Genomic DNA, 27414 nt, shown 5'->3' on the forward strand with positions numbered 1-27414 from the left:
ACCATAAATATCACCTTAGCTGGCTTGCACAATAAAATGGGTCAAGGAAAACTTTAGGAGCTAAATTTTGTAGATGGGCTAATTTTTAATGTTTTTTCCCCATAAAAAGATTAGCACATTTCTATTCTTACCCCAAATTTTATAAGAAAAGGATTTTACCCTAAAAAATTTCAACTTTTATAAGACCATATAAATTCATTAGAAATTTGAATATTTCTACAAAAATATTGCCAAAATTTAAAGTTTGCATATTAGGGACTAGTAAGATTCATCCAAGTTTCTACTTTAAAATAAATTTCTATCCTTCAAATTTTCTTTAAAATGGATAGCCTTCATTATTCTAGCAACCACTCAATGGTCTCAAATCCGAGTGCCTTAATGCTTGCTCAACTAAACACCCAAGAAGATAGCCCTGTTTTATAGCTCGAGCTAAGGACACTTGTGCTTAATTTTCTCAATCCAAAAACAAATCAAATGGACCACAACAATTTAACCATCAACTATAAACATTTTTGGCACAATTTTTTTTCATTGAAATTTGACACCCAAACTCATTTATTTACATCTCACAATCTCTATATGTGAATTTTCTTTAAAAAAAAATTCAAATCCATGAATAAACTAAAAAACCTTCAAAAAGATACTTTCCCATACCTATGAGGGACTATTGGATACAATATTCAACCATTCCTCATAATTATTGAAAGTTAGTTAGTCAACCACCACTTCCCTCATCAACTAAGTGGAAAGGAAATAGGTTGTAAACTCAACTCAACAAAATAATAAGATGGGTTGTATTCGGGTAAACAACAATTTTCACCCTTCCCCTTTCCTCACTAATTTCCAACCTATACCATCATAATCAATATAGGTGTTATCCCTTCATAGAGATATTTGACATTTTACATTACAAATAAAAATACATAGCTACTTTGAATTTAACCAGTTCTATAGGCCCACTCATTCAAAATTAATATAATTACAATGTCGCTTAGGAATCCAAATGAAAAGGTTACACTGCCCATGAATTTTCATAAAAAACAAATATAGTACCTAGCATATAACTATGCATAAGATATAGCTAAACAATCATATGAGATTGGAAAAAAAAAAAAGCATATAACTATGAATAAGATATAGCTAAACAATCATATGAGATGGAAAAAAAAAAAAAAGTGCAAGGTATAGGTTGATTGTTTTTCACATGATTGTGATATGATAATATTAAAAAAACAAAATTTTGAATCAACATTATTAATGATATTGGTAGGGTTTTATTTGGTAAGGCCAACGAGATTTGCAATTCATAGTAGTTAGAGGAGACATTTAAAGAATTATAATAATATTAATATATGATGCGACTTAGATGGAATGGGATTCTCTAATATTTTCGATGTTTTCTCTGAAGTACATTGATCTCAACCTGCCCTAGAAAAAGGGCATTCTCATTGTACTAAAACAGCCAAAAATATAAAATAAACGACAACATGCATGCTTCCAGCTTTAGGTTGATCAAATATGGAAATACCATTCAACTCGGCGAACTAAGAGAACTCACAACTGAGAATATATAACTTTGACTGAAGAAAACTGCATTCCCATAAATCTGTCTCCGCTGTTAGTGCTAACATAACTACGTAAATGCAAAACGGTTATGGGAGCAGAAATCAATAGTGGTTAAAATGGTTGTTGTCTGGTTACTGCAATTGGGCTCCGTACAACGTGATTGCCATCGCTCCAAGCCAACAACCCAAAGACTGTGTCTGAATTGGTTCCCGTGGAAAATTTCAGAGGGTTGGCGCTCACGCTCAGTTTGAAGCTCAACTTCTCGTCTCTCTTGCTAAATTTCAGGATTTGCGGTTCTACTGTTACCTCCACCCCCGTTGGAGCAGTCACAGTGGCCGTGTAAGTTGAAATGGTGGGGCCAACAATGGTGACCGTCCTCATGAAGCTTGCCGACAGGTTAGAAGACTGCCCCTGATAAAAAACAGCAGAAAATGAGGGGTAATTGAGATCCCCAGGCTGTCCTTTTTGAGCAGGACAGCTTACATTTGACTGAGTGATAACCCTGATGGCTTCTTGTGTATAATTAAGAGTGCATAGAAAGTTGAAATAATCTTCGATGCCCAAATCGTAAATCAGCCCAGGATCCGCAGCTCTCAAAGGATCCACATGACCTGCACCGAAAGCAAAAGGTGTGGAAGCATTTCCTGTGGCTTCATCTCTCATTGCCACCTCGCTTTTATTCAGATTGTCATAAGTGTAGGCAGTCGTCATAAGAGCAGATCTGATGGCGGCGGGGCTCCAGTCGGGATGCACTCCTTTCAGCAACGCAGCGACTCCGCTCACATGAGGGCATGACATGGAGGTCCCGGATATTATGTTGAACTCCGTTCGCCTGCTATCAAATGCGACGCCCGTAGGACCAACCGCGTCGGTCCAAGCAGCAAGAATGTTCACACCGGGGCTATAATATCGGGCTTGAGAATTTCAGGCGTTATGGGATTGGGCCCTCTCCCGGAGAATAAAGCTACGACGGGAGACGGCTTAACCCCCAATTGGGTGCCATGGAATGTTATCGTGGCGGTCGAATTTTTCGTAGATTGGATGTATCGGCGGATCGAATCCCCGGCAGAGCTGCCCACTGCAATGGCGGGAAGCAGATGAATGTCCACTTCAGGATTTTCTCCATCAGAGGGCTTGTTAGAAAGTATCATCCCCACACCACCGGCCTCCTTGACAACCAACCCCTTTGCCACCCGGGCAAACTCCCCACGCTCGCAAAACACGATCTTGCCCTTCACAACCTTGGGATCCAAAGAGCCCTCCATGCAGAGGGAGGACGAGGATTTGTTGCTGTTACCCTCCCGACCAGCGTCACCAGCATAGACAAGAGGCAGCAGACCTTGTGGGCTCAATCCCTTTGCGCCTGACAATGATACGCCACCGATAACTTCCCGTTGCCAAGACGGACATCAACAGGGAAGTCACGATCGAGAGTGCCGGCCGCAACTGTAGTGATCCACGGGGCCACGTTTTGGACCGTCGAAGCATTGGGACCTGCATTTCCCGCTGACACAGAAACGAACACCCCACGCTTCACAGCCTCAAAAGTGCCGATCGCAATGCTGTCAATATCATAAGTACCAGCAGGCGCTCCGAGCGAGATTGAAACAATGTTTACTCCGTCATCGACCGCCTTGTCGAGTGCAGACAGTATGTCGGAATCCACGCAGTTAATAAACCAGCAAACCTTGTAGACCGCAATACGTGCTTTGGGCGCCATTCCTTTGGCGATTCCCGGCGCGTACCCCAGCATGTTGGCCCCATCGACGTATCGGCCCGCGGCGGTAGAAGCAGTGTGTGTGCCATGACCGCCCGAGTCCCGCGCCGAACGGATGTCACTCTCGTTCAAGGGACCATGCATCGCTTCGTAGCCTTGGTAGAAAAACCGCGCTCCCACAAGCTTCCGATTGCACAACGACTGGTTAAATCCGACCCCAATCTCGCATTCGCCTTTCCAGTGCTTGGGAACGGGGCCCATGTCCTGATCGCTGAAGCTCCGCCTTTCCGGCCAGATCCCCGAATCCAAGAAACCGATCACCACATCGGAGCCGTAATCGGACTCCGCCAACAGACCGCTTCCGTTGGGCGTGTCAATGCCAAGAAAGTGCGGGGATCGCGTCGTGTGCAGATTCCGTACACGATCCGGTAACATAGCAAGAACGCCGGGTGTTTTAGCCATCCGAGCGGCTTCCTCCTCCGTTAGCCTTGCCGAGAAGCCATGCAGCACCTTGTTATAAACATGAACCAGCAGGGAATGGTCTGGTTCTGCATCCATATGAGTGCCCGATTCAGCTTTGAGGGCAGCATTCACAGCAGCTGCAACGTTTGATCTGTACCAGTGCTCGTGCGTGGGAAAGACGCTAGGTTTTGAGTTCTCGTCAACTCGAACAATGAATGTCTTGCGTTCACCGCTTGCATATCCAAGCACCAACAGTTGACTCAGGCACAACACCAATAACAACAACCTTGAGATTGCCTGGAAGCCCATTGTAAAATTCCGTTTCATCTAAATCTAACCCAACCAGTCTACAGAATAACAAATCTTAATCGAAGGCAAATCCACAAATAATGATAGACAATTTGAAGCATTGCCTTCTCAAAGGTTTACAACACCAAAAGTAATCCCCTACCTTCTCTCCCTCTTGTCAACCTCTTTGTGCTTAAATAATATCTTAGGGTGTCCCTGTCCGGGTTATGGAACAGGCTAGGGATATGTTTACACTTAAAATGTCCATGGGAATTCAACCCTATAGGTCAATGTTATTGAAATCCCCGCAATATTTAACATTCACTAATTATTTAACTGCATATATAGTAACCGTTGACACACCCTAACCACATTTAATTAAAATAAGAATAAAAACTAATAAATAAAAATAAAAATTAATAAAGATAATGTATTTTTTTGATGTAGGCGTATCTAATCTAGAGTTAGAATGTTGGTTAAAGGAGTTAGTTTTTTAAATTAAGATTTAATTATTTATTGTATTTTTTTATAATTATAGGGCTTATTGTAAATAGGAAAAAGTTAAGAGTATTTTGAAAGAATTAAGAGATTGGATGGTTAGTTAGATTTTATCTAAAAATAAGACATTAGGTGAGAGATTTTATGAATCATAAGAAATATTGTGGGAATTTGTTGAGAATTTTATGAATCATAAGAAATATTGTGGGAATTTGTTGAGAATCTTGAACCCATAAGACATGTAAGTAGGTGTGACCGATAATTAGACCATTAGTTCTCTTCTAAATATCTTATTTCTTTAATTAATTTTTTCTTGAATTTTATATACATATTATGTGGATTTCAGAATTATATTGTGCAAATTTTTAATTGGCAGACCCTATGGCCTATGGCATCAGTTTCAATATGGGTTGTTTCGTCAATCTTACCCACTAACTTGAAGTAATTAGATTTGTTATTGCATTTATACGTAATCATTAATGTTATTGTATTTATTTGTTATTATATTAATGTAATTATTTAACGTTTTCCTAATTTAGTTAGTAAAATTAATTGAATTAATAAAAGAATATGGCACAAATTAATTATTTTTTAAATATAATAAAATCTATAAAAATAAATCGACTGGGATGAAATTTTTAGTTTATTAAGGGAAAAAATTATTAACAAAAATTATTTAATAAAAGATTATTTAAATTTTTTATTAAAGGGATAAATTTAATTATTATTTGTTAATTGTTAAATATAATAAATTTAGTCTACCAGGTTTTGGATAAAATGTGATTTTAGTAAAATTAATTTAATTAATAAAAAATTATTTAAAAAAATATGGGACAAATTAATTATTTTTTAAATATAATAAAATTTATAAAAAGAAATTAACTGGCATGAATTTTTAATTTATCAAGGAAAAAATTATTGTTAGATCTAAAACTTTTAAGATCCATAATATAGAAGTAAGTCTTTGGGATTAAAGATTAATAAAAAATTATTTAAAAAATTATTAAATGGACAAATTTAATTATTATTTGTTAATTGTTAAATATAATAAATTTAGACCATGGGGTTTTGGATAGATGGTGATCGGTTGTTATGTTAAGTCACTCCTTGATGTGAAGTCACCCATTCAATTGCCCACCGCTTCCCCTAATGATGAGTGAAGTGTTTACCCAAAGCATTAGGTGTTTCAACTCTTTAGAAAACATTTTTTTTTTTCCCACAAACTATTGTCCTCACTAACAAGAATTAATTAATTATTATAATAAAAAAAATTATTTTTATTAAGGAAAAAAAATGGTTAACTTTTTAATTAATTTTTATTAGATATATTTAATATAATGAGACAGAATTGAGTTGGTTATTTCATCTTGACCTTAATTGCATCTAGAGGTGCTCAACAACACCAGTATGGTAGAGACGTGATGTAATGTAATGCAATGCAGTGCAATGCCCACTAAATATCATTGAATTGGTCAACTTACATAAAAATAAAATAATTAAACAATAAATAATAAAATAAAATTACGAATGTTGAGAACTTTTGGGTAAATATCACATTAGAAACAATTTATAGATATTTATATTTATAATTATAATAATAATTAAATTAGCCTAGATCCACCTTAACTCTAATCTACCAAGCCCGTAGAGGGATCAAATTTCTTGAGGTTAAAACCTCTTTTAGAGTGAAAAGGCATTTGATCCCTCTAAACCCTTGGTAGATTCAATGTTAAGATGGATCTAGGTTGGTTGCATGGAGAGGCTCTCTCCAGGTGAGTATGGTAGAGATGTTGTAATGCAATGTCATGCAAACATTTTGACTCAATCAAAATAATAAAATAATTAACAACTCTAATTATCAATACAATGAGAAAATTACATAAAACTCAAAATAAAGATAAAATTAAATTAAAAACATAAATTAATAATTATATTTATAATAGATATGAAAAGTTATTTTAGAGTAGATATGAAAAATTATTTTAGAGTGAAAAGAGATTTGTTCCCTATCTGCTTGGTAGATCCAAAGTTAAGATGGATCTAGCCTTGTGAAATAATTAAAGGCTTGAATTGTTCTTGTTTATTTTAAACTAAAATATAAATATATATAGATTAAACTAAAATAGTTAATTATGGCTTACTCCATCTTCTCCATTAAATTATAATGTGTTGGTTGAAAGTTTCATTTATTTTGTATCTTTTTATTTACTTTTATAGTTTGAGTGAATTTAATAGCTAAGAACATGTGCTCCTTCCAAGAGGTTATATGTTCAATTGGAAAGGGAGCTAGAGTATCTACACCTTTGTCGACTTTTCTTTTAAAACTTGGTGAACGAGTAACATGTTGGAATAATCTAGGCAAGGCCCAAGATCAAATATTGTAGCTACTACTATAACACCAATATTATACCCAACAACCTGAAAAGTAGGTATACCAATAACTTATTACTTAGCAAGGATCGAAATGTCAAGAGGCACACTAGTGAGGGGGATTCCACTCTAGGGGTTGCCTATCCTTCTAGCCTTATCACAATGGGCCAACATGCACCTTTGCAGGAATTGAATCAATGTGGAGGAAAGAACAAATTGTGAACCTAGCCATTCAAGCATCCAATGGTGGAAAGTGGGGAGTTTTTCACCATTAGGTAAGGTTCAATTCTTGTGAAGGTCGCTTACCCTAGAAGCCATGGGAATACCTTGAGGCAGTGGTAGAAGGTGTGGATGTACACGAAGAGATAATTCTTGGGTCTAATTTACTTGTATATTATGAAATTAAATTGTCATTCCAAGGGTCTGTAAACTTGTGAAATTTCATGTACTATATATGCATGCTAACAATGTTGAGAAATGGCAATAAGAAATTCTAGTTTAATTTGTTCTTCAATTAAACTGAGAATTAAAATCGAATTCTATTCTCATAGCAACTTGTAAATAGTTAATTAAGTTTAATTAACTTAATTAGCTTAGGAATTTCGAGTTGGAAGTCTTTCTATAGTCATGTATATGTTCTCCCTAAAGTTTAGGGGTCTAGTATGAGTTTAAATTGAGTTGGAAATTATATCACTCAATTTACTGAGTTAAGTTCAGTTAAATTAGTTCTAAATTGTTTTTGGAACTAATAGGGGAGTAACGGTGAGATGGTGCACTAATGCATCCACTAGTTCTATTCCAGTTAACTGAAGATTCCCTCATGAGAAACTCATGCATGTCAGTTCAGAGAAAGACCCAATTGAGACTACATTGCAGGGACAGTGTACTATTAGTTGTATTATTTACTGGAGTGTAATTAACATACATGCATCATAGGTTGATCCTATGTTTGGATTGTGCAATTTTGGAAGCATGAATTCCCTCTAAATATGGGCTATTCATCCTAGGAATTACACAAAATATTAGGGGCTTGGAGAGATGCATAATTGGCTAAATGTTGGCCAAGAGCTAGCTTGTGAGCTGAGAGAGTTGAGCATACTTGTCCGAAATTGTTCTAGTGAAAAAAAGCTTTGTATCTTCACTCATATTTATTATATATGCAATACAGATAACGGGGTTTTGAGTAGTGTATTTCTTGAGATACATCTTGTGTTATGTGACATTGGTTTATCTTCTTCTTGTTCATATTGTTTTCATCGATCTATTAGCTTCCACTGGTTGAAAGTAGAATTAGGTTCTTGTCCTCTACTTTAGTACATTGCATGAGCTTGTGAATCTACAAGATTTTATACATGGTATCAGAGCTAAGAACAATATACTAGAGGATGTTTCGAAGTTTTGAGTTTTGAGTTACCGGTGAAATTCAAATCTGCAATACATACTTCAGGATCGGTAGATGGCATTCTATATGGTTTGCAGCTTGAGTATGCCTTGGAAGGCAGATCACATTTTATAGAATAGTGGGATAGAATGGAGGCTATGCTAGAGGATAATGGCTTGAAGGAATTCGTTGATCAAGAAATTTCTAAGCCAACAACATCATGTGCAAAGAATTTGGCCGAATGGAAGAAGCGTGTTGCAAAGGCGAGGCAGATAATCCTTGAGGGAGTTTGGGACCACATTGTCTCGAGTCTCCATGACAAGGAAACTATGTATGCTATGTGGAAAACATTGACGGACTTGTATCAGAATAATAGTGACCAAAATAAATTGGCATTGAAGGACAAACTTCGAAAAATCAAAATGGAGAAAGGCGAGACGATTCGAAAATACTTGAACAAGTTCACTTAATGCTGTGATGAACAAACTTCGAAAAATAAAAATGGAGAAAGGCGAGACAATTCAAAAATAGTTGACCAAGTTCACTTAATGTCGTGATGAACTTATAAGTGTTGGAATCATGGTTGCCAAGGATGATATGGTGAGTCTTGCTCTTCTATGACTCCCAAAGAGTTGGCATAGTTATCAGGACTCTGTCAATGGTCGAGAGAAACTACCGGATTGGGAATGAATGTGGTTGGATTTAATGCAGGAAGAGATCAAGAGAAACATGAGGGATGTCTCTTCATCAAAGATTGATGATGAAGAGAAATGTTCCTTAGCAAGTAAAGCAAAGAAGGGGAAGGGAAAGCTTCCCATTCAAAATCAAACTCTTATCATGGAGGTAAGAAGAAAGACATGATGAAAGTTAAGTGCTTTCATTGTCATGAGCTAGGCCATTTTTCTACAGATTGTCCACTTAAGAAATCCAAGAAGAAGTCCTTAGGAGGAGTGGCAGGTGAGGCTTTGTCCTCTCAATTCTAATTGGACTTTCCCTCATTTCATGCATGGTGGTTTAATCAATGATGGGACATGTATGATACTTAGACAGTGGAGCTTCATTCCACATGACCAGCGACAAAGGGTTATTCAGTGACCCAGAGGAGAAAGATCTCCAAATTCATATCGAGATGGGTGACGACGAGAAGTATAGCATTACTGGATTGGAAATGATTACCTTTTAGAGGAGCATGGGGCTCCACTCACTTTGAATAATGTTATGTATGTTCCTGGGCTGAAGAAGAACTTGGTAATCCTTTTCATGCTTGAGGATAGAGGCTATGATGTGATATTCTCAAAAGGAAAGGCATTCCTTCGACACATAGCCAAAGTTCAAGTAAATAAGATAGGGATTTAGGTGAAGAATCTCTATAAGTTGGAGGTAGAGGAGTGTGTTGCTTTGAGCATAAAATTAGAAAGGGTGCAAAGCCGAGATATTGACGAGTTGTAGCGTAGGAGATTGGGCCACTTGCATCATGGGGCTTTGAAGATATTGCAGCAGATCTCTATCGGTCTTCCCAAAGGTGCACTTGAGCAAGTTGATACATGCAAGGGGTGTACTTTGGAAAAATACACCAAATCTTCCTTTCATGACAGAGATATTCAAGTAGGGGCTATTCTAGAGCAAGTCCATTTAGATGTGTGCGAAACATTCTCAACAGCATCCATGGCCAAACACGGGTATTATGTTATATTTTTTGATGACTATTCTCTTAAATGTTGGATATTTTTTATGCAGAAAAATGATCAAACCTTCACAAAGTTTTGTGAGTTTAAAGAATTGGTGGAGAAAGAGTCTTGCAAGAAGGTTAAATCTCTACGGAGTGATAATGGTGGTTAACATGTCTCAAACGATTTTAAGAACTTTTGTGCAGCATAAAGGATTAAACTAGAGTTGACGACACCCCATAACCCTCAGCATAATGGGGTGTATGAGAGGAATAACAAAAGCATAGTAAGGGCAGCAAGGGTGATGTTGCATGATCAAGGCCTAGCACTACACTTGTGGGCTGAGGCATGCAACACAACGGTTTATGTTCAGAACATAGCCCACATTAGATAATTGAGATGAAGACACTACAGGAGGCTTATTCCGGTAAGAGGCTAGATGTTGGTCACTTCAGGATTTTTGGGTCATAAGTATATTGCCATGTGACCAAATATGCACGGAAGAAGCTTGAGCCTACAACAGAGTTTGAGATATTTGTGGGGTACACTGATACACCTCACAACTATCGAGTGTACTTGCCGACCAATAAGATGATAGTGATGTGTAGAGATGTTAGATTTAATGAGGAGAAGGCCATGCAAGTTTCCCTTGAGAAGGAGATTGAGCTTCATGTGGATGAGGAGATTTTAGCTCCTAAGGTTGAGCAGTGTCAGATTGATGTGGAGCAGCCACATGTAGAGAATCTGGGAGGGGAGACATCCACTCAAGCAGAGTATTCTAGAGAGGGAAGAAAGTGCACTAGAGAGGCTGACATATTGTTGATGCACGAGAGAATGTGGGAGCACCCAATTCTCAGTGTAGGCAGAGGAGGTCACCCAAGAGTTAAACTAGATACATGTCTCTTATGGGTGAATGTGTTGTTACAAAGCCATATTCCTTTAAGGTAGTAGTGCAACAGCAGGTTTGGGTTGATGCCTTGGTGGAGGAGTATGACTACATAGTTCATAACAGTGTTTGGGATGTGATCCCGAGACCGAAGGACAAGTCAACGGTAAACAAGCTACATATGGTAGTGTGGAGAAGCATAAGGTTAGATTTGTAGCCCATGGATTTTCATGGGTAGAGGGGATTGACTATTATGAGACCTTTGCTCTTGTTGCAAGGTACTCGTCAATCAAATATATAGGCACCATCAACACAAATGGGTTGGAAGATACATCAGATGGATTTGAAGACAGCCTTGTATTGTAGTGGCTACAACCACCCTCCAAAATTTTTCTTTAACTTGTTTTGGAACCTCCCTACCAACCTTCATAGTAGCTTGCCTTGCTTCGTCAAGTCCTCAAGCTTCAGTGTCTTTATTACTCAAAGGCAGCGTTTCGATCATAGTCTGATCTTTTCCCTTCATAGGCTGCTCATCCAGACTTGATCCAGCTGTAGGCTAAGAAGCATCCTAGTGAAATTTGTGCATTTCTAGAGGGCAACCAGCCTTCCCTCTAGGAAGTGCGCAATTCCCTCTGACAACCTGCTGGGCTCTAGGATTGCGCAATCCTGCTAGCCAACTCTCCTTACAGGATTTGCGTAATTTTTCCCATCAACAGGTAGTTCAACCCAGGATTTGCACAAATCTGGGTATAGTTAGCTGTTGGGCCCAAAAATTGCGCAATCCCCTTAGGCAGTCAACCCATATTATAGTTAGGAATGTACATTTTTCTCTAGCTATCAAGTAGTCTCTTACATGTGTAGTTGAATTGACCGGTTCCCTCTAAGACTAAGTAAAATAGACTTGCATGCATGGGTTATCTTTCCCAAGGCAACATGCAAAGGCATCCCTTGTTTCAGGGATCTATGTTTAGCAGTTGGAGGTTACATGCAAGGAGAAATTCAAAAACATCCCTCCAAGTGTCACTTCCCCTAGATTTGTGGCATGCAAGTCATAACCTCGATGTTATCAAAACTCATCAATTGGATGTTACAGAGCTCATTCCTCACATCAACCTTGTAGTTATGACATCCCACATCACATCTAGGAGCAGTCAGCACATTCAGCTCATTTGTTTTGGGGTAAGCTCGCTTTCCATGCCTTATGCTACATTTCTGTGACTTTTTGGGTTTTCACTTGTATGAGTACTATTTTCTTGATTTCTTTGAATGCCTTCTATCATTTACATATATTCTAGCTTTTCCTATCTTTGTTTCAATTTTCATTGCTATCTCACTATTGTCTCATGCATGAAACTGTTTTGCATGGATGTTCACCCAACGGACGAATGATCTCACCCACAGGCATGTTGATCTATTTTCTCAATCCTCCATTCATGTTTTTCATGCATTGTTTATCACTTCTGCTATCGGTTAGTGTCACCATGCATTTCATCGACTTACCTGCTTTTAGTTGCCCGTTGGTGAGCCGGGTCAACGTTGGCTCGGTCTCTGCCTTCACCAAGGTTGCATTGCGCAATATAGAGAAGGAAGGCTCACCTTCCTCTCCAGATTTGCACATTCTGGCCCAACACTGGCCTCCTAGATTGAATTGTGCATTTCTGGAGGTCAGTGGCTACTTGGCTAAAAAAATTGTGCAAATCTATCCCTGGGCCAGCAATCCTTCCTAGCTGGGATTGCGCATTGTGCAATCCTAGGAGCCAACTACCCAACTGGACTATGCATTGGTAGTTCCATCAGTTAGTCAGTCTCTCAGTAGCTTGAACTATGCTTTGTGCAGTCTTGGTAGTTTATCTCTCGACCTCCCAGCCGAAATTGTGCAACCTTCATGATCATTCACCTAGGTATGTTGCAAGTCAGTTCTTATGTTAATTCTAGTTTTTGACTGACATGTTTCTTGTCATGAGTGTTTCCATGTCTCCAGGTATCACAGGCATTGATCTACCTCTCAGTAGTATAGGTACAATGGCTTCTAGGAGAGCAGAGACAAAGACATCATTCAGAGCACGCTTGGGGATGTAGTCGATCAAGTGTCCATGGGCTTACCTACTAATGAAGACATCAAGTTGTTCGTGGACAAGGACATTAAGCAGCATCATGAACAGCAGCTGAATACAACATACTTAATGCAACGAATGCAGCGAATGAAGTGAGTGTAGCGAATGTAAGAGGAAGGTTGTTGACAACATAGAGGTGGAGAAAAGTTATAAGATCAAGTAGATCCATTGATAATGAAAGAAACTTTGGAGACTCAGGCTATGAAGTGACGACGCGACATGAAGATCGTGCAAAGGTAGAAGATGGAACAAAGAAGGAGTTTCATGTGTCGAAGCAGCAAACTCAGGAAGAACATGAAGTTGCACAAACAAACCAATGAGTTGCAGTACGAACATGAACAGCAGTGGGCGCAACATGCACTCACAGATGAAACTGCGTTAGTACAAGTTAAGGATCCATCCCAGTAGCTGACATAGAGCAAACATGGTGAACAGTGTTGTTGATCGCATGCAAAGGATCGAGCAGCATGCATGCCATTGAGCACATGTATGCAATCCAACCCATTCAACATAATCACCAAGGTGAAGACAAGAAGCAAGTCTAACTGGGGTTGAACATGCACTTTGCCAAGTTGATGCGCATGACCACCATCACATACATGAAGATCAACATGGACACTATGCATTGGTGTGTTTCCAGTTCAACTGTACCCAAGAAGACCATGCACATGTTAGCAGATGAGTTGGATGAAGGGGTCGAACTAATGCATCAGTTGCAATGGAGGCAAGAGTTCGCTTCAGCAAGATGTCACCATGAGGTGCATGCACACCATCAAGGACAACCAAGCTTGGCATCAGCTCACCAGCTTCACCATCACAAGCATGTCAAGGAGTTGGTCTCACTAGAGTGTACCAAGTGTCAATGATGTCTTGCAAGGCTTGGTCAAGCTATGTTTTCTGACATGAGTACATGTGCATTGTAGTGTTGAGTCATGTCAAGTGTAAGTCGAGTGTCAACAGTTGGATGTAACAGTCATAGAGTAGGTGAAGATTCATGAGGGTAGTTGAACTATCACAAAGGGGAATGTCAAGGGTCACCCCACCCTTTTCTATAGATAGTCCCTCATAACTCATTGTAAGGGCTTTTTTTTAGCCAAGATTCTACTAAGACTATCTTGAAGAAGGCTTGGATAGTATGTAACACGCCTTGGATTCTCCACTACACGGAGCTAGTACATCTCTTTGGAAGAGCAGGTGGATGTGGCTGTAACTTTCCAGTGATGGGGCTAACAGGTTTACATGGTGTACTCTATGATTGTGACTTACACTTATTTAATAATAAGAACCAACACATTTTCATGCATATGTTGTTATTGTAGTTGGACTACTCTGGTTTCCTTAATGATATATGTTGTTTAACTTAAGTACATGTGTATGAACTGATTCACATGAAATTATATGAATCTTGTTGTTAATGTGTTGCATATGCTATTAATGTTGTCACCATCCATGTCGACTTCTCTGCCATACATCAAACAGACCTTTCTCATGAACCTGGTTATATCAACTGTCACACTCGTCTCAGACTGATCCGTGAGTGTTTTTCGTGTTATCTTACCTTATATGTTGTGAATATCACATTTGTGTCGACTGCTTTGCCGGAAGTTGTGCATGTCCTTTGTGTTGTGTGTTCCTAGCTGAGTTGGGACTGATCCCTTTCAAGCTGGAACTCACCTTCAGCTTCCTCTCCCTTTGAAGTGTTGGAACCTCTCATATTCATTCCTTGACTCACTGCATCAGTCACACCCTTGCTACTGACAGAGTTATCTTACTTGCCTCTGTGCAACATCGTGGTCAAGGCATTGCCTTATGACCCACTGTTGGGACTCCTACACCAAACGATCTGAGGTCTAATTGGGACTTCTTACCGGGGAGATCCCCTTGACATGTTGGCGGGTCCAGCACTGTTGACATTTCTAGTGCTAGAAGGAGGGCTTGATGATAAGTAGTGTCCTCTCATCCAGTTTTGAACCTTTGCATATCTTTCATGGAGTCTTGCATTCTTCTTCCCCTGAGGTATTTTTCGAACCGTGAATATGTCTCCATCTCGAAGAATATTTTCAATCTCTTGTCCACTCACATGTATGATGGTGAAGGAGAAGTGGCCTAGACTAAGCAATTACATAACTTTATTTTCATGATTTATGAGGAAGATGAGTTTACTGATGAACAGATCGATCCGCTGCTTGCATTCGCACTTCCTGAATCCCCATTTCAGTGGGTGCTCAACCTACCAGTGAACACCGTGCACTCATGTAGCACTTTTTTGATCCTATTGAAGACATATTCCATCATTTTGATCCAGACCATCTTGACCGGAAACTGTTACCAACAACGGAAGGCCCTGCATGAATCTGTTATTGATTTTTGGTAGTGCTTTCGTGACTTACAATTTCAAGCTCCAAAAATCCAGATGAAGTTAGCTTATCTCTGGGACCGGTTCGAGTACTGCCTTAAGAAATCTTAATGTCAAACCTTGCTTATCCCTCTTCGTTGATGAAACTACACAATCCGATGTGGGAGTACGCATTGTCTCAATGGACTGTCTGCCTCCCTTTCATTCAATAGTTCCACCATCGCCCAGTGATGTTGTGTTAGGCCCCTATACTACTAGTGTAACCCCTTATTTTTATTAGTACAACCCACTTATTATATTGATGTGCCCATGTAGTGCCCATATTGTTACTATTGTGCCACATAGAAGCCCACTATTGTTATTATTGTGCCCTTACATTATTATGGTTATGTCGGCTCTGATTATGTTATGACCCCTTAGACTCCTATATATAGAAAAGAGGTCTTTTCATTTGTATCATCCAAGAATTGTTCATTTGTGTAATGTAAAGGAGGTTGCCCCCTCGAAGAGGCTGAATTCTAAGGCGTTGATCTCTATTTTCTATCTTCTTGTGAGCTGGTTCCATAACATTTGGTATCAGAGCTTTGAATTCTACAGTTTCGTTGCTCCAAACAGGTCATCATCGCATTTTCGCTATAACTGTTTTTCTGTGATGTTTCAGAAGCTAAAAAAAAACCCATTTGAGAAGACATCACGCTGAATCTTTGGTCTGAATTTCAGAGCTTTTCCCACTATATTTATGGATATATGATCTAAGGAAGTTGGTCTTTTTGCAGATTCCTGAATTACATTGCAAAGAAGTTGGTCTTTGTTTATGATAGATGTAGGCTCTCTCATTTATCAATGCAAGAGGGAGTTGGCTTCCAAGTTCGAGATGAAGGACCTAGGACTGATGTACTACTTCCTAGGCCTGGAGGTCTGGAAAAAGACAAGTGAGATTTTCCTTTCTCAAGGAAAATACATTATGAATCTACTCGAGAGATGTGGGATGGTGGATTGAAAGTATGTGTTTACTCCGATGGAACTCAACTCCAAGAAGCTATGTAGAAGTGTTGTCAAGCTTGAATTGCAAAACCCTTCTAAATATAGATAGCTTATGGGGGCCTTGATGTCCTTGGTAAAATATCATCCAAACATATGCTTCGCTATGAATACATTGAGTCAATTTATGGTCGGGCCCCATCACACACAATGGATTGCTGATAAGAATCTCTTGAGATATATCTGTGGCAAAATCAACTATGGACTGGGATACACTGTCAGGAATTTTAGGCTACATGGATATACTGATGTTGACTGGGTTGGCAGTGTGGTGGATCGAAAGAGCACATCAGGATGTTGATTCTCATTAGGGTCTACTTCGATTTCATGGATGAGTACGAAGAAAAAATCGATTGCTTTAAGCACCACCAAGGAGGAATACATTGCAGCTAGTATAGCCTGTTGTGAATTTGTTTGGTTGAAGAATCTCCTCAGTGAGATATTTGAGCACATGTTGGATACCATCGTGATCTTCTGCGACAACCAGAGTGGGATTCTTCTTTCAGAGAATCATGTGTTCCACGACCGCTCCAAACACATTGATATTAGGTACCACTTTATCTCAGATATGGTATAACGGTGATCAATAAGGCTTCAACACATCAAGACTAATGAGCAAGTTGCAGACATCCTTATGAATCCCTTAGGGAAGGTCAAAATTCTTAGCCTTTTGAGAGAGACTTGGAGTCATTGAAAGACCCTCCCATGAGGGTCCCACTTGAGTTGGACATTGCTCTTTGGGATCTCCTCAAGGCTTGGCATACTTCTCGGAGCTATGAGCGACCATAGGGTGAGTGTTTCACCTTCCCCTAGTGATGCACTATGTACAGGGTGAGTGTTTCACCTTCCCCTATGATACCCCATGATGATTGACATGTGTGTAGGGTGAGTGGTTCACATTCCCCTACGATTGATGACGCATGTGTGTAGGGTGAGTGGTTCACCTTCCCCTACAGTTGATGACACAAGTGTGTACAGTGATTGGTTCACCTTCCCCTAAGATTGACATATGCATAGGATGAATGGATCACCTTCTCGTATGGAATATGAGAAGGATGAGTGGTTAACCTTCTCTTGCTGATGTCCCAACATACATCCTACCCATGTAGTCCGGGACTCATGGGAAGTACCTCTCATCTGGAAAATGAGTTGGGAAAAGTGGTTAGGGATTATAGTACTACTGATGGACGCATCATGTATTGTCGTACTCCCTATGACTAGGATGCATGTTGTTCAACAACTTTATTTGGGATCAATTCTGAATGAGGTTCTACCTCTGGACTCACTTTTGTCAATGGAGAGTGGTAAGGTCTTGTGACTCACTCTCGATCAATTCTTCTTCATTATTCATATAAGTGTTCAACAAAGTAGAGATAAGATGAGACACAAAGATGGTACATGATGACATGATGGCATGATGATCGATGATGATGGATGGATTGGCATGCGGAATTCTCCCTAGTTGAGAGGGAGTATTAAAATTAGCAACTAGGGCCAAATTCCACCTTGGGAAATCCCATTTGATGGAGATGATGATTGCATTAAATTCCTCTTTTCGAGAGGACCAAAATTGATATAAAGATCATCTAATTTGGACAAGTCGAAGTGTGTTTTTGAATTTATGCCTACACATGTGCAAATTGTTCAGGTCGACCACATCATCATGTAGGCTCATGAAGCCCATTGGATGTGACTCTTCACCCTCAACGAATTGTATAAATACAAGTGCCCTCTCACCTCATTTAGCATCATCATCACACACATTTCTTCTCTCTCCTTCTCTCATTGGTTCGTACAGCTATTGGGCATATCTTCTCTCTCTCACACATGTGACAAAATGACAAATGTAATGGGCAAATTCCAGGGTCAAGTTTAAGGACTATTGCAGGAGTTTGACCAACGTTCACTGAGCATTTTGACTCATCCTTTGACTATGATTTTTGTGGGAAAATTTCGTTTTTGGCAGGCCGTAAAGTTTGGCACAGGAACTGAGAATTTCTGGGCAATTTGATCAAAGAGCTCACTGCAGGGTTGACCGCAAATTTGATCGTAGATTTGACCAAGTTTGACTTCAATTTTCAAGATTGTTTTGGGCTGACTTTTACCACCTTATCAAGTTGAATTTGACTGGGTTTGACCAAGCTTCAATTAGCTATTTGACTTTTTTGTTGACCATCTTTGACTTTATTGTTAGGGTTGAGTTTGACTATAGTTGACTGTAGATTTGATAGGGTTATTTTGACGTTGATTTGGGAAGTTAATTTTGACTTTTGTACTCTCTCACTCTTTGCTGAACATTTGATATAGTAATAAAAAGAATTGATCAAAGGGCTTCCCCACATTGGGTTTTTTTCCCTAATTTGTCTTCTGCATTTTATTTTTATGTTCTATCTATAGTTACTGTCAATGTGATTTATTGTTAATGTGATTTTTATTGGAAACTAATTCGGAAATTGTCATTGGGTTGCTTAAAAGTACATTGAAGTAATTGTGCTAAGCATAGAACATACCATTGTTATCTAAATTTAACACTTTTCCATACTAACCATGAATTTCTTATTAAAAAGATTGTTACAACAATGCCATCAAAGGTAAGAAAGGATCGAGAATTTCTATAACTTCTATACTCATGTTAACGAGAAAATTCATGGGCACAACTATAACTATGGATCACAAAGAGCCACTTACAATATCAATATGAAACCATTAAGGATTTCACATGATCATACACCTATATTAATTAACATGCCATAATTTTTTAATTTCATATTTAAAACATAAGACACGTTTCTTATTAAACTTTACCACATGCATGCAACTAATGAAGGGTGAGTCATTTTCCACCCAACCATAGACTGAGATGTGTTTTAATTTATCTTGTAGTTGGGCATCTCCTAGCCAAACCATGATGCCATAAGGGGAACTTTCATAATGAAGGTAGAATAATGAAAGGCATTATCATTCATAATCAGAAAATCAATGAGTTTCCCTTCAACCCATTGAGCAAAGGGTCTACTTAAAACCATAAATATCACCTTAGCTGGCTTGCACAATAAAATGGGTCAAGGAAAACTTTAGGAGCTAAATTTTGTAGATGGGCTAATTTTTAATGCTTTTTCCCCATAAAAAGGATTAGCGCATTTCTATTCTTACCCCAAATTTTATAAGAAAAGGATTTTACCCTAAAAAATTTCAACTTTTATAAGACCATATAAATTCATTAGAAATTTGAATATTTCTACAAAAATATTGCCAACATTTTAAAGTTTGCATATTAGGGACTAGTAAGATTCATCCAAGTGTCTACTTTAAAATAAATTTCTATCCTTCAAATTTTCTCTAAAATGGATAGCCTTCATTATTCTAGCAACCCCTCAATGGTCTCAAATCCGAGTGCCTTAATGCTTGCTCAACTAAACACCCAAGAAGATAGCCCTGTTTTATAGCTCGAGCTAAGGACACTTGTGCTTAATTTTCTCAATCCAAAAACAAATCAAATGGACCACAACAATTCAACCATCAACTAAGAACATTTTTGGCACAATTTTTTTTCATTGAAATTTGACACCCAAACTCATTTATTTACATCTCACAATCTCTATATGTGAATTTTCTTAAAAAAAAAATTCAAATCCATGAATAAACTAAAAAAACTTCAAAAAGGTACTTTCCCATACCTATAAGGGACTATTGGATACAATATTCAACCATTCCTCATAATTATTGAAAGTTAGTCAACCACCACTTCCCTCATCGACTAAGTGGAAAGGAAATAGGTTGTAAACTCAACTCAACAAAATAATAAGATGGGTTGTATTCGGGTAAACAACAATTTTCACCCTTCCCCTTTCCTCACTAATTTCCAACCTATACCATCATAATCAATATAGGTGTTATCCCTTCATAGAGATATTTGACATTTTACATTACAAATAAAAATACATAGCTATTTTGAATTTAACCAGTTCTATAGTCCCACTCATTCAAAATTAATATAATTACAATGTGGCTTAGGAATCCAAATGAAAAGGTTACACTGCCCATGAATTTTCATGAAAAACAAATATAGTACCTAGCATATAACTATGCATAAGATATAGCTAAACAATCATATGAGATTGAAAAAAAAAAAAAGCATATAACTATGAATAATATATAGCTAAACAATCATATGAGATGGAAAAAAAAAAAAGTGCAAGGTATAGGTTGATTGTTTTTCACATGATTGTGATATGATAATATTAAAAAAACAAAATTTTGAATCAACATTATTAATGATATTGGTAGGGTTTTATTTGGTAAGGCCAACAAGATTTGCAATAGTAGTTAGAGGAGACATTTAAAGAATTATAATAATATTAATATATGATGCGACTTAGATGGAATGGGATTCTCTAATATTTTCGATGTTTTCTCTGAAGTACATTGATCTCAACCTGCCCTAGAAAAAGGGCATTCTCATTGTACTAAAACAGCCAAAAATATAAAATAAACGACAACATGCATGCTTCCAGCTTTAGGTTGATCAAATATGGAAATACCATTCAACTCGGCGAACTAAGAGAACTCACAACTGAGAATATATAACTTTGACTGAAGAAAACTGCATTCCCATAAATCTGTCTCCGCTGTTAGTGCTAACATAACTACGTAAATGCAAAACGGTTATGGGAGCAGAAATCAATAGTGGTTAAAATGGTTGTTGTCTGGTTACTGCAATTGGGCTCCGTACAACGTGATTGCCATCGCTCCAAGCCAACAACCCAAAGACTGTGTCTGAATTGGTTCCCGTGGAAAATTTCAGAGGGTTGGCGCTCACGCTCAGTTTGAAGCTCAACTTCTCGTCTCTCTTGCTAAATTTCAGGATTTGCGGTTCTACTGTTACCTCCACCCCCGTTGGAACAGTCACAGTGGCCGTGTAAGTTGAAATGGTGGGGCCAACAATGGTGACCGTTCTCATGAAGCTTGCCGACAGATTAGAAGACTGCCCCTGATAAAAAACAGCAGAAAATGAGGGATAATTGAGATCCCCAGGCTGTCCTTTTTGAGCAGGACAGCTTACATTTGACTGAGTGATAACCCTGATGGCTTCTTGTGTATAATTAAGAGTGCATAGAAAGTTGACATAATCTTCGATGCCCAAATCGTAGATCAGCCCAGGATCCGTAGCTCTCAGAGGATCCACATGACCTGCACCGAAAGCAAAAGGTGTGGAAGCATTTCCTGTGGCTTCATCTCTCATTGCCACCTCGCGTTTATTCAGATTGTCATAAGTGTAGGCAGTCGTCATAAGAGCAGATCTGATGGCGGCGGGGCTCCAGTCGGGATGCACTCCTTTCAGCAACGCAGCGACTCCGCTCACATGAGGGCATGACATGGAGGTCCCGGATATTATGTTGAATTCCGTTCGCCTGCTATCAAATGCGACGCCCGTAGGACCAACCGCGTCGGTCCAAGCAGCAAGAATGTTCACACCGGGGGCTATAATATCGGGCTTGAGAATTTCAGGCGTTATGGGATTGGGCCCTCTCCCGGAGAATAAAGCTACGACGGGAGACGGCTTAACCCCCAATTGGGTGCCATGGAATGTTATCGTGGCGGTCGAATTTTTCGTAGATTGGATGTATCGGCGGATCGAATCCCCGGCAGAGCTGCCCACTGCAATGGCGGGAAGCAGATGAATGTCCACTTCAGGATTTTCTCCATCAGAGGGCTTGTTAGAAAGTATCATCCCCACACCACCGGCCTCCTTGACAACCAACCCCTTTGCCACCCGGGCAAACTCCCCACGCTCGCAAAACACGATCTTGCCCTTCACAACCTTGGGATCCAAAGAGCCCTCCATGCAGAGGGAGGACGAGGATTTGTTGCTGTTACCCTCCCGACCAGCGTCACCAGCATAGACAAGAGGCAGCAGACCTTGTGGGCTCAATCCCTTTGCGCCTGACAATGATACGCCACCGATAACTTCCCCGTTGCCAAGACGGACATCAACAGGGAAGTCACGATCGAGAGTGCCGGCCGCAACTGTAGTGATCCACGGGGCCACGTTTTGGACCGTCGAAGCATTGGGACCTGCATTTCCCGCTGACACAGAAACGAACACCCCACGCTTCACAGCCTCAAAAGTGCCGATCGCAATGCTGTCAATATCATAAGTACCAGCAGGCGCTCCGAGCGAGATTGAAACAATGTTTACTCCGTCATCGACCGCCTTGTCGAGTGCAGACAGTATGTCGGAATCCACGCAGTTAATAAACCAGCAAACCTTGTAGACCGCAATACGTGCTTTGGGCGCCATTCCTTTGGCGATTCCCGGCGCGTACCCCAGCATGTTGGCCCCATCGACGTATCGGCCCGCGGCGGTAGAAGCAGTGTGTGTGCCATGACCGCCCGAGTCCCGCGCCGAACGGATGTCACTCTCGTTCAAGGGACCATGCATCGCTTCGTAGCCTTGGTAGAAAAACCGCGCTCCCACAAGCTTCCGATTGCACAACGACTGGTTAAATCCGACCCCAATCTCGCATTCGCCTTTCCAGTGCTTGGGAACGGGGCCCATGTCCTGATCGCTGAAGCTCCGCCTTTCCGGCCAGATCCCCGAATCCAAGAAACCGATCACCACATCGGAGCCGTAATCGGACTCCGCCAACAGACCGCTTCCGTTGGGCGTGTCAATGCCAAGAAAGTGCGGGGATCGCGTCGTGTGCAGATTCCGTACACGATCCGGTAACATAGCAAGAACGCCGGGTGTTTTAGCCATCCGAGCGGCTTCCTCCTCCGTTAGCCTTGCCGAGAAGCCATGCAGCACCTTGTTATAAACATGAACCAGCAGGGAATGGTCTGGTTCTGCATCCATATGAGTGCCCGATTCAGCTTTGAGGGCAGCATTCACAGCAGCTGCAACGTTTGATCTGTACCAGTGCTCGTGCGTGGGAAAGACGCTAGGTTTTGAGTTCTCGTCAACTCGAACAATGAATGTCTTGCGTTCACCGCTTGCATATCCAAGTACCATCAGTTGACTCAGGCACAACACCAATAACAACAACCTTGAGATTGCCTGCAAGCCCATTGTAAAATTCCGTTTCATCTCAATCTAACCCAACCAGTCTACAGAATAACAACTCTTAATCGAAGGCAAATCCACAAATAATGATAGACAATTTGAAGCATTGCCTTCTCAAAGGTTTACAACACCAAAAGTGAATCCCCTAACTTCTCTCCCTCTTGTCAACCTCTTTGTGCTTAAATAATATCTTAGGGTGTCCCTGTCCGGGTTATGGACCAGGCTAGGGATATGTTTACACTTAAAATGTCCATGGGAATTCAACCCCATAGGTCAATGTTATTGAAATCCCCGCAATATTTAAGATTTACTAATTATTTAACTGCATATATAGTAACCGTTGACACTTTTCGGTCACCCTAACCACATTTAATTAAAATAAGAATAAAAACTAATAAATAAAAATAAAAATTAATAGAGGTAATGTATTTTTTTGATATAGGCGCATCTAATTTAGAGTTGAATGTTCGTTAAAGGAGTTAGTTTTTAAATTAAGATTTAATTAATAATTGTATTTTTTATAATTATAAGGGACAATAAGAATTATTGTAAATAGGAGAAGGTTGGAGAGTACAATTAAGAGATTTGATGGTTAGTTAGATTTTATCAAAAATAAGACATTAGGTGAGAGATTTTATGGATCATGAGAGATATTGTGGGAATTTGTTGAGAATAGACATGTAAGTAGGTGTGAGAGCAAAAAAATAACATTAGTTCTTTTCTAGATATCTTATTTCTTTAATTAATTTTTTCTTATATACATATTATGTGGATTTCATAATTATATTGTGCAAATTTTTAATTGGCAGACCCTATGGCCTATGGCATCAGTTTCAATCTGGGTTGTTTCGTCAATCTTACCCACTAACTTGAAGTAATTAGATTTGGTATTGCATTTATATGTAATCATTAATGTTATTGTATTTATTTGTTATTATATTAATATAATTATTTAACGTTTTCCTAATTTAGTTAGTAAAATTAAATGAATTAATAAAAAAATATGGCACAAATTAATTATTTTTTAAATATAATAAAATCTATAAAAATAAATCGACTCGGGTGAATTTTTAGTTTATTAAGGAAAAAAATTATTAACAAAAATTATTTAAGGAATTTAGACTTCTGTGATCCATAACATTGTTTAGATAATCTTCGGCAAAATCACATAACCAATCTTTTGTCGACGCGTTTCGAACCAACCAGTGTGGTTCATCGTCAGGACGATAACCACACTGGTTGGTTCGAAACGCGTCGACAAAAAATTGGTTATGTGATTTTGCCGAAGATTATCTAAACAAAAATTATTTAAATAAAGATTATTTAAATTTTTTATTAAATGGACAAATTTAATTATTATTTGTTAATTGTTAAATATAATTTAGTCTATTAGGTCTTCGATAAAATGTGATTTTAGTAAAATAAATTTAATTAATAAAAAACTATTTAAAAAAATATGGGACAAATTAATTACTTTTAAATACAATAAAATTTATAAAAAGAAATTAACTGCATGACTTTTTAATTTATTAAGGAAAAAATTATTGTTAGATCTAAGACTTTTAAGATCCATAATGTAGAAGTAAGTCTTTGGGATTAAAGATAAATAAAAAATTATTTAAAAAAATTATTAAATGGACAAATTTAATTATTATTTGTTAATTGTTAAACATAATAAATTTAGTCCATGGGGTCTTGGATAGATGGTGATCGGTTGTTATGTTAAGTCACTCCTTGATGTGAAGTCACCCATTCCATTGCCCACCCCTTCCCCTAATGATGAGTGAAGTGTTTACCCAAAACATTGGGTGTTTCAATTCTTTAGAAAACATTTTTTTTTCCCACAAACTACTGTCCTCACTAACAAGAATTAATTAATTATTATAAAAAAAATATTTTTATTAAGGAAAAAAATGGTTAACTTTTTAATTAATTTTTATTAGATATATTTAATATAATGAGGCAGAATTGAGTTGGTTATTTCATCTTGACCTTAATTGCATCTAGAGGTGCTCAACAGCACCAGTATGGTAGAGATGTGATGTAATGTAATGCAATGCAGTGCAATGCCCACTAAATATCGTTGAATTGGTCAAATTACATAAAAATAAAATAATTAAACAAGAAATAGTAAAATAAAATTATGAATGTTGAGAGCTTTTGGGTAAATATCACATTAGAAACAATTTGTAGATATTTATATTTATAATTATAATAATAATTAAATCAGCCTAGATCCACCTTAACTCTAATCTACCAAGCCTGTAGAGGGATCAAATTTCTTGAGGTTAAAACCTCTTTTAGAGTGAAAAGACATTTGATTCCTCTAAACCCTTGGTAGATTCAATGTTAAGATGGATCTAGGTTGGTTGCATGGAGAGGCTTTCTCCAAGCTAGTATGGTAGAGATGTTGTGATGTAATGTCATGTAAACATTTTGACTCAATCAAAATAAAATAAAATAATTAATAACTCTAATTATCAATAGAATGAGAAAATTACATAAAACTCAAAGTAAAGATAAAATTAAATTAAAAACATAAATTAATAATTATATTTATAATTATAGTTATAATAGATATGAAAAGTTATTTTAGAGTAGATATGAAAAATTATTTTAGAGTGAAAAGAGATTTGTTCCTATCTGCTTGGTAGATCCAAAGTTAAGATGGATCTAGCCTTGTGAAATAATTAAAGGCTTGAATTGTTCTTGTTTATTTTAAACTAAAATATAAATATATATAGATTAAACTAAAATAGTTAAGTATGGCTTACTCCATCTTCTCCATTAAATTACAATGTGTTGGTTGAAAGTTTCATTTATTTAGTATCTTTTTATTTACTTTTATAGTTTGAGTGAATTTAATGGTTAAGAACATGTGCTTCCTTCCAAGAGGTTATATATTCAATTGCAAAGGGAGCTAGAGTATCTACACCTTTGTCGACTTTTCTTTTAAAACTTGGTGAACGAGTAACATGTTGGAATAATCTAGGCAAGGCCCAAGATCAAATATTGTAGCTACTACTATAACACCAATATTATACCCAACAACCTGAAAAGTAGGTATACTAATAACTTATTACTTAGCAAGGATCGAAATGTCAAGAGGCACACTAGTGAGGGGGATTCCACTCTAGGGGTTGCCTATCCTTCTAGCCTTATCACAATGGGCCAACATGCACCTTTGCAGGAATTGAATCAATGTGGAGGAAAGAACAAATTGTGAACCTAGCCATTCAAGCATCCAATGGTGAAAAGTGGGGAGTTTTTCACCATTAGGTAAGGTTCAATTCTTGTGAAGGTCGCTTACCTTAGAAGCCATGGGAATACCTTGAGGCAGTGGTAGAAGGTGTGGATGTACACGAAGAGATAATTCTTGGGTCTAATTTACTTGTATATTATGAAATTAAATTGTCATTCCAAGGGTCTGTAAACTTGTGAAATTTCATGTACTATATATGCATGCTAACAATGTTGAGAAATGGCAATAAGAAATTCTAGTTTAATTTGTTCTTCAATTAAACTGAGAATTAAAATCGAATTCTATTCTCATAGCAACTTGTAAATAGTTAATTAAGTTTAATTAAATTAATTAGCTTAGGAATTTCGAGTTGGAAGTCTTTCTATAGTCATGTATATGTTCTCCCTAAATTTTAGGGGTCCAGTTTGAGTTTAAATTGAGTTGGAAATTATATCACTCAATTTACTGAGTCAAGTTCAATTAAATTAGTTCTAAATTGTTTTTGGAACTAATAGGGGACTAACAGTGAGATGGTGCACTAATGCATCCATTAGTTCTAGTCCAATTAACTGAAGATTCCCTCATAAGAAACTCATGCATGTCAGTTCAGAGAAAGACCCAATTGAGACTACATTGTAGGGACAGTGTACTATTAGTGGTATTATTTACTGGAGTGTAATTATCATGCATGCATCATAGATTGATCCTATGTTTGGATTGTGCAATTTTGGAAGCATGAATTCCCTCTGAATATGGGCTATTCA

At 38.2% G+C, this 27414-nt stretch overlaps 2 pseudogenes; both read right to left on the bottom strand.

Moving 5' to 3' along the window:
- Nucleotides 1–1677: 1677 nt before the first annotated feature.
- Nucleotides 1678–9100, bottom strand: LOC149175393 (subtilisin-like protease SBT1.5; annotated as a pseudogene).
- Nucleotides 9101–21036: 11936 nt separating this feature from the next.
- On the bottom strand, nt 21037–23415 carry LOC149175394 (subtilisin-like protease SBT1.5 pseudogene; annotated as a pseudogene).
- Nucleotides 23416–27414: the final 3999 nt, after the last annotated feature.

Source organism: Pinus tabuliformis, chromosome 4_1 (assembly GCF_031772625.1).
Source record: "Pinus tabuliformis cultivar Carrire ecotype Pingquan chromosome 4_1, CPIR1, whole genome shotgun sequence".
Classification (NCBI taxonomy): Eukaryota; Viridiplantae; Streptophyta; class Pinopsida; order Pinales; family Pinaceae; genus Pinus; species Pinus tabuliformis.